General features: G+C 49.5%; 1 non-coding gene across 1 annotated transcript; it reads right to left on the reverse strand.

The window, feature by feature from the left end:
* Window positions 1-4,970: 4,970 nt before the first annotated feature.
* On the reverse strand, window positions 4,971-5,042 carry TRNAC-GCA (transfer RNA cysteine (anticodon GCA)). Its single transcript has one exon. It is a non-coding gene; the product is annotated as a tRNA-Cys (tRNA).
* Window positions 5,043-7,085: the final 2,043 nt, after the last annotated feature.

Raw genomic sequence — 7,085 nt, forward strand, 5'->3', positions numbered from 1 at the left:
ATCTACAGATTGCAATCAAATTACCAACAGCATTTTTCACAGATACACCGTGTTTTGAATTGGAAGAATGAATATTGTCAAAAATGACTACACTACCCAAAGCAATCTACAGATTGCAATCAAATTACCAACAGCATTTTTCACAGAACTAGAACAAAAAAATCTTAAAATTTGTATGAAGACACAGAAGATCCCAAACAGAGAAAGCAATTTTTAGAAAGAAAAGTGGAGCTGGAATAATAAGATACCCTGACTGCAGACTATCCTACAAAGCCATAGTCAGCAAAAGAGTGTGGCACTGGCACAAAAGCAGACATATAGATCAATGGAACAGGACAGAAAGCCCAGAGATAAACCCACACACCTATGGTCAATTGATTTACAACAAAGGAGATAAGACTATACAGTGGAGGAAAGACGGTCTCTTCAATAAATGGTGCTGGGAAAACTGGACAGCCACATGTAAAAAAATGGAAATTAAAACTCTCTTCAACACCATACACAAAAAATGAACTCAAAATGCATTAGAGCCCTAAATGTAAGACTGGACACTGTAAAACGTTAGAGGAAAACATAGGCAGAACACTCTCTGACATAAATTGCAGTAGTATCTTCATTCCACCCCCCAGAGTAATGGAAATAAAAACAAAAATAAACAAATGAGACCTAATTAAGCTCAAAAGTTTTTACGCAGCAAAGGAAACTATAAACAACACCAAAAGACAACCCACAGATTGGGAGAAAATATTTGCAAATGATGTAACCGACAAGGGGTGTTTCCAAAATTTACAAACAGTTCATGCAGTGTAATATAAAAATAAACAACCCACTCAAAAAATAGGCAGAAGACCTAAATAGACATTTCTTCAAATAAGACATGCAGATGGCTAATAGGCATACGAAAAGATGTTCAACAGCATTAATTATAGAAAGTAAAGAAAGTGAAGTCACTCAGTCGTGTCCAACTGTTTGCAACCCCATGGACTGTAGCCTACCAGGCTCCTCGGTCCATGGGATTTTCCAGGCAAGAGTACTGGAGTGGGTTGCCATTGCCTTCTCCTGGGGATCTTCCCAACCCAGGAATCGAACCCAGGTCTCCCGCATTGTAGGCAGACGCTTTACTGTCTGAACTGCCAGGGAAGTTCATTAATTATAAGAGAAATGCGAATCAAAACTATATTGGGATATCACCTCACACCAGTCAGAATGGTCATCATCAAAAAATTTATAAACAATAAATGCTGGAGAGGGTGTAGAGAGAAGGGAACCGTCCTACACTGTTGGTGGGAATATGCATTGGTGTGGCCACTGTGGAGAACTGTATGAAAGTTCCTTAAAAAAACTAAACATAGAGCTGCCATATGATACCGCAGTCCTGCTCCTGGACGTACACCCAGAGAAAAACATGATCTGAAGGACACGTGCACTCAGTGTTGACTGCAGCACTGTGAACAACAGCCAAGACATGGAGGCAACCTTCATGTCCATCCACAGATGAGTGGAGGAAGAAGAGGTGCACATATAGGCCACAAAAGAATATTACTCAGCCATAAAAAAGAATGAAATACAGCTATTTGCAGCAATGTGCGTGGATCCAGATATTGTCATATTGAGTGAAGTAAGTTAGGGAAAGACAAGTATTATATGGATACTGCTTACATACTGAATCTAAAAAAAATAATGATACAGATGAACTTATTTGCAAAACAGAAATAGACTCACAGAGAACAAACTTATGGTTACCGGGGGAAGGGGAGGGGGAGGGAGAATTAGGGAATTTGGGATTAGCAGAGGTAAACTGTTATATATAGAATGAATAACAACAAGGTCCTACTGTAAATCACAGGGACCTATATTTGATATCCTGTGATAAACTATAATGGAAAAGAACGTCTATATATGTATAACTAAATCACTTTGCTGTATGACAGAAATGACAACATTGTAAATCAACTATACTTCAATAAAATAATTTTTTAAAAAGAGCTCCCTTTTCTCCTCCTATCAGCTTGTTCTTATCTATCACGCCTGACATTTCATGTAGCATCTCCCCCAGAGAGTCCTCCCCAAGCCCCAGGGCTGTGCTAAGCGCCTGTCTTCTGGGGAGCTGGGTATGTAGCTTTGCATGAACATGGACCACTCTGTATGGAAATGATCAAACATATGCCTCCTCCACTAGTCTAGAGTTTTGCCCATATTTTTACCCAGAGTCCCTAGCGCAGTATCTGACTTTTGTTAGACACATAATATACGCTTGTGGAACTTTAACAGAAGTGATAACATGTTTGTGTATGTACCTTGAGTCAAGTAGAATGAATGCAAGAAAAGTTACAGAACTTCAATTTAAGAGCTCTTATTTGAGCTCAAAGTTAAGAAAACTTTGGGAACTTCCCTGGTGGTCCCGTGGTTAAGACTCCACACTTTGACTGCAGGGGGCATAGGTTCGACCCTTGAGCTGAGAACTCCCACATGCTGTGCGGTATAACCAAAAAAAAAAAAAAAAAAATATATATATATATATATATTAAGAAGATGTTGTCTTGATTACTTTCTTGTCTTCCAGACTCTTTAGATTAGGAGGCAAAAGTTCTAAACAAGCTAAAACAATTTTTTAAAAGAACTCACAAGTCTAGTTCTTTGGAATCAAACTTTGTCAAAAGAGTATCATCTTAAAAAAAATAATAATGATGCATAAAGGCACATGAATCAGGCAAGTCAGTGTGCTGACTATAGAAGCAGACTATGTGCAATCCATTACTTTAAATAAGGACACTAAGGAGAAACACTTCAAAGCCTGGAAATGACCCGGAAGGTAACAGTGCAGAGGACAAGTAAGCCCCCAAACCTCATATGGAAGACCTGGCCTTCTACCCCGAGTCAGTGGGGTCCCAGAGCAAACCAGGGAGGTGAAGACACACTGCAGACTCTGGTTAAACATGGAGCAGTGGATTCCCGATGGGGGTGGGTTCTTATACAGTCGCAGAATAAGCGTAGCAGCCATGCATACAGTTCCCAAACTCAAACGCGCTTTTATTTTCGCTCCTCAGGAATAAGTGGATGTAGGGCTCCTATCCCGTGAGTCCTGGGCACCTCCCCTGGGCGGAGTCTGAGTTTTCAGGGCTGGCACAGGATAGAGGCGTCAGAGGCCAAGTGGGCATCTTTGCTTTGGTCTACACGAGTGATTTCTGAATCTTCTTCGTTAACACGGAGAAGGTCCCTCTGAGCCCAGACTGCTGAACTCAGGATCTGGAAACAGTGCTTCTCCCTGCGCCTCTCTGGGGCCACAGGAGACTTGCTGGGCGGGTCTTCTGTCCATTATTACCTCCGGGATATTCCCAGGGGCGGGAAAGACTAACTCCCATCCTCAGCTGCCCCACGCTGGATGTTAGAGACACCCTCTGCCCTCACTCACCCCACAGCCACCTGGGCTCCCGTGCTAAGTTGACCCCGGGGACACACTGGGGGCTTGTCATCCTCTCGGGTCCTCCTGGGAAGCCACAGATTCACTCTGCCCTTGACAGGCCCCTCACCCCACCTGGGCTGGCCCAGCGTTTGCTTCATCCCAGCTCGGTCCCACTGCAAGCTGGGCGTGGCCAACCTCTGGGACAATGGGGAGGGGCATGGTGTGAGTTTCCCTCTGGCTCTGCAAGGAAAGCCTCAGAATCTGTGCGTCTACCCTCAAGTCCCCTTAGAACGTAGATTTTTGTTTGAATTTTTATTTTTTCCCCCGAGGTCGGTGCTACCAACCAGATGGGCCTAGGCATCTGTATTATTTTTTTTTTTTTAAAGATCTCTCAGTGTTTCTGACAGGTAGCCAGAATCAGGATTCTCATGCCCTTGAGACGTAGCCTTATCAAGTAACTGCCTTTTAACCACTGCAGACACCAGGACAAAACTAAACTTTATATTCTTCCTAGCTTAAAAAAACTGGGTGCTGGATTACTTAGGATACTTTGGTTTATAAGCAGAAGAAAACCTAATCCTAACTGGCAAAAGAGGGAAATAGTAGACTCGTATAACTGACAAACGTGGGACAGCTTCAGGTCAAGCTTGATCCAGGATTCAAAAGGATCACCAGATCCATTACCTGGTCTGATTTCCTGGTTCAACTCTATTACCTGGTCCCCAGGAATGGCTACTTGCTGGCTTTAGACACCCCTAATTGTGGCCACAACAACTCTTGCTGCATAACAAATTATCCCTAAATTAATGGACTAAAACAGTTACTTTGTTATAACTTGTAGTTTCATGGATTGTGAGTTTGGGCATGACTGAACTAGGCAAGTCCTCTGCTTCATGTGGCAACAACAGGTGCTGCTTGGTGGTTTTCAGCTGGTGTCTGGCTGGTCTAGCCTGGAGGGTCCAAAACAGCTGCACTTACACACCCAGCCCCTTGGCCAGGGTGTCCGGCAGGCTGCTCGGCTAGGCCCTCCCCACTCAGGGCCTTTCCCATGGTCCCTACAGCAGCGCTGTCTGGCCTCTTCCCTGTGGCTCAGTGGACCAGCACAGAAGCTGCCGGTCCTCTTAAAGGCCTGACCTGGGACTCGTACACACCCCTTCCACCATTCTCCTTGCTCAGAGCAACCACAGATCAACCCACATTGAAGAGGAGGGCAAACAGACTCTGCCCATCAAGTTCAGTTTAGTTCAGTCGCTCAGTCGTGTCCAACTCTTTGCGACCCCATGGACTGCAGCACGCCAGGTCTCCCTGTCCATCACCAACTCCCGGAGCTTACTCAAACTCATGTCCATCGAGTCAGTGATGCCATCCAACCATCTCATAACCCAGTCATCAAAGGGAGGAGTTAAAAAAAAACAAACCTGCACTCATCAGTAAAGTGAAGTGAAGTCGCTCAGTCATGTCCAACTCTTCGAAACCCCACGGACTGTAGCCTACCAGGCTCCTCTGTCCGTGGGATTTTCCAGGCGAGAGTACTGGAGTGGGTTGCCATTTTCTTCTCCAGGGGATCTTCCCAACCCGGGGGTCGAACCCAGGTCTCCTGCATTGCAAGCAGATGCTTTACCATCTGAGCCACCAGGGAAGCACCATCCTAACAAGCCCAGTGGCAGGGTCAGAGTTCATGTCCAGAATCCACAGCAAGAGCTCTGAGGGTCACTCTGTTTAAACTGGCTGGGGAGATGCACCTGCCCCAGCCCACCATCTGTGACCAGGAGCTTGGGGATTGTGATCGGAGCTGGGAGTGGAGATAGCCCCAGGTCACACTGCAGCTCGGAAACTCTGCAGGCAAGAGCTAGTATTGGGCGGGTCCTGGGGAGGCAGGCTAGCTTGGGGCAATCCTAACAGCAGATGGGAATGAGGCTGTGGATGTGGGTGCCTTCTTTAAGAGGTGACCCCAGGAAAGAGGAGTCAGCGAGTCAGGAGAGTGGGGTAGAGAGTGAGGAAAAGCCAGTGGAAGGGTGACATGAACCAAGGGCTTGGTTCTTCATCCTCTGAGACGCTCACAGGACGTGGGTGTTCCAGAAGCGTCCACCGGCAGGGCGGAGGCTGGGACCTTTTTCCACCAGAGCTCCTCTCTTCCTGGTTGACATGGCCCCTGGGGGTGTCAGCTCTCTTTGGGCACCTTAGAGACTGAGAGGGCAGAAAGCTTCCAGGCTTCAGAGGAGGCCCCGGGGCAGGAAAGCAGGGAGGCCTGGGCTCAGCAGCGCAAGATGAGTCTGAGTTCGCTGGCAAGGTGCCCTAGGGCTGAAACCTGGACACAGCCAGGGATGCCACAGTGGGTGGGTACCAAAATGTCTGCAGCAGGAGCCAATCCAATGCCCCCTTTGTCTGCCCTGGGGGAGGGGGTGCAGAGCACCGATGCCCGGCCCAGGGGCTCCCGGGAACACTTCTGCAGCTGATGAAGGTTACCAGGAGCTCCCGCAGGGCAGCTGGTCAGAACTGGCCTCTCCCCAACCAGACGCCACCGCCAGGAATGCACCTGCGGCCGTGCAAGCGGGACTCACTGCCGCCAGGGGGGTCACACCCCGTGAGGCACCATGGGGGTCCCAGCAGGAGGGCACAGAGGGGCTTGGGAAGCCAGACGTGGGGCGAGGGGCCTTTGGAAAGGGTACCGGGAAACCCGATCTTGCTCTGGGCTGGAGGCTGCCAGGAAACGGAGCCATGCTGTGACTGGGAATCTCAGGTCTTCATTCGAGGTGAGGGCAGGCATGAACAGGGCTACAGCCATCGTGGGTGGAGGGAGCGCCATCCCTGTTTGCCAGGGGAGGGGCTCTGCTCATTCTGAGGTCTGCCCAGAGTTCTCGCTTTGTCCAGGCACACGGACGACGGCGTGACCCTGTTTCCGTCTTGCTCCATCACCGGCCCAGAGTGGCCCTGTCCAACGCTGGTGTCCGGGAAACTGCGTGCTGAGAAGGGATGGGGGCCCTGCAGCCTGGGGTGATGCCAGGCCCCGTGGATTTCTTCTCTCAGGTCTCACGCGACACAGGCTCTGTGCACCCCATTAGCCCAGCTGTGTGACTCCAGACGGCAGTCAGCTCACGGGGAACAAGAGCAGGGGACAGGCACAGAAGAGGCTCTTCTGTCTGAAGAGCTCTTTCCAAGTGTGGCCGCAGACATCTGAGCGGATTCTCTCCGCATCCTCAGTGACTCGTGGCCCGGGTGCCCGCGGCTGAACCCAGCAGTGATGCCAGCAGCAAGAGAACCAACAGGGCTCACCCACCCGCCTCCTGCCCCCCATCTCAGGGTGACAGCGCATGATGGTGACCGCCCAGACGACAGCCTGGGCCCCCAGATCTGCAAGCTAAACAGGGCCAGGCTGTCAGGAAGGAGAGTGGCAGGCGCTCCGCGTGCTGTAGGCTCGGCCGCCAGCTGCAACCAACCACAGGAGAGCTTAAAACGGGGTTCGGAGCCCTCAGACCAGTTCGGGAAGCAGAGCTCGTGCACAGGCTCTGTGTTGACCAGGGTCAGTGGCGGCCCGGGCTGGAGGACCGCCAGGGGTCTTAACGCCGTCGGGCAAATCAAGGGTTGGAGGCGGTCAGCAGAGTCGGGGTCCACTGGGGAGAACGCGGCATGTGCCAGAGCAGGTGCAAACTCATGGTCCCCAAATCAGCCCCACCACTGATGC

The sequence above is a fragment of the Muntiacus reevesi genome, chromosome 8 (genome assembly GCF_963930625.1).
Source record: "Muntiacus reevesi chromosome 8, mMunRee1.1, whole genome shotgun sequence".
Classification (NCBI taxonomy): domain Eukaryota; kingdom Metazoa; phylum Chordata; class Mammalia; order Artiodactyla; family Cervidae; genus Muntiacus; species Muntiacus reevesi.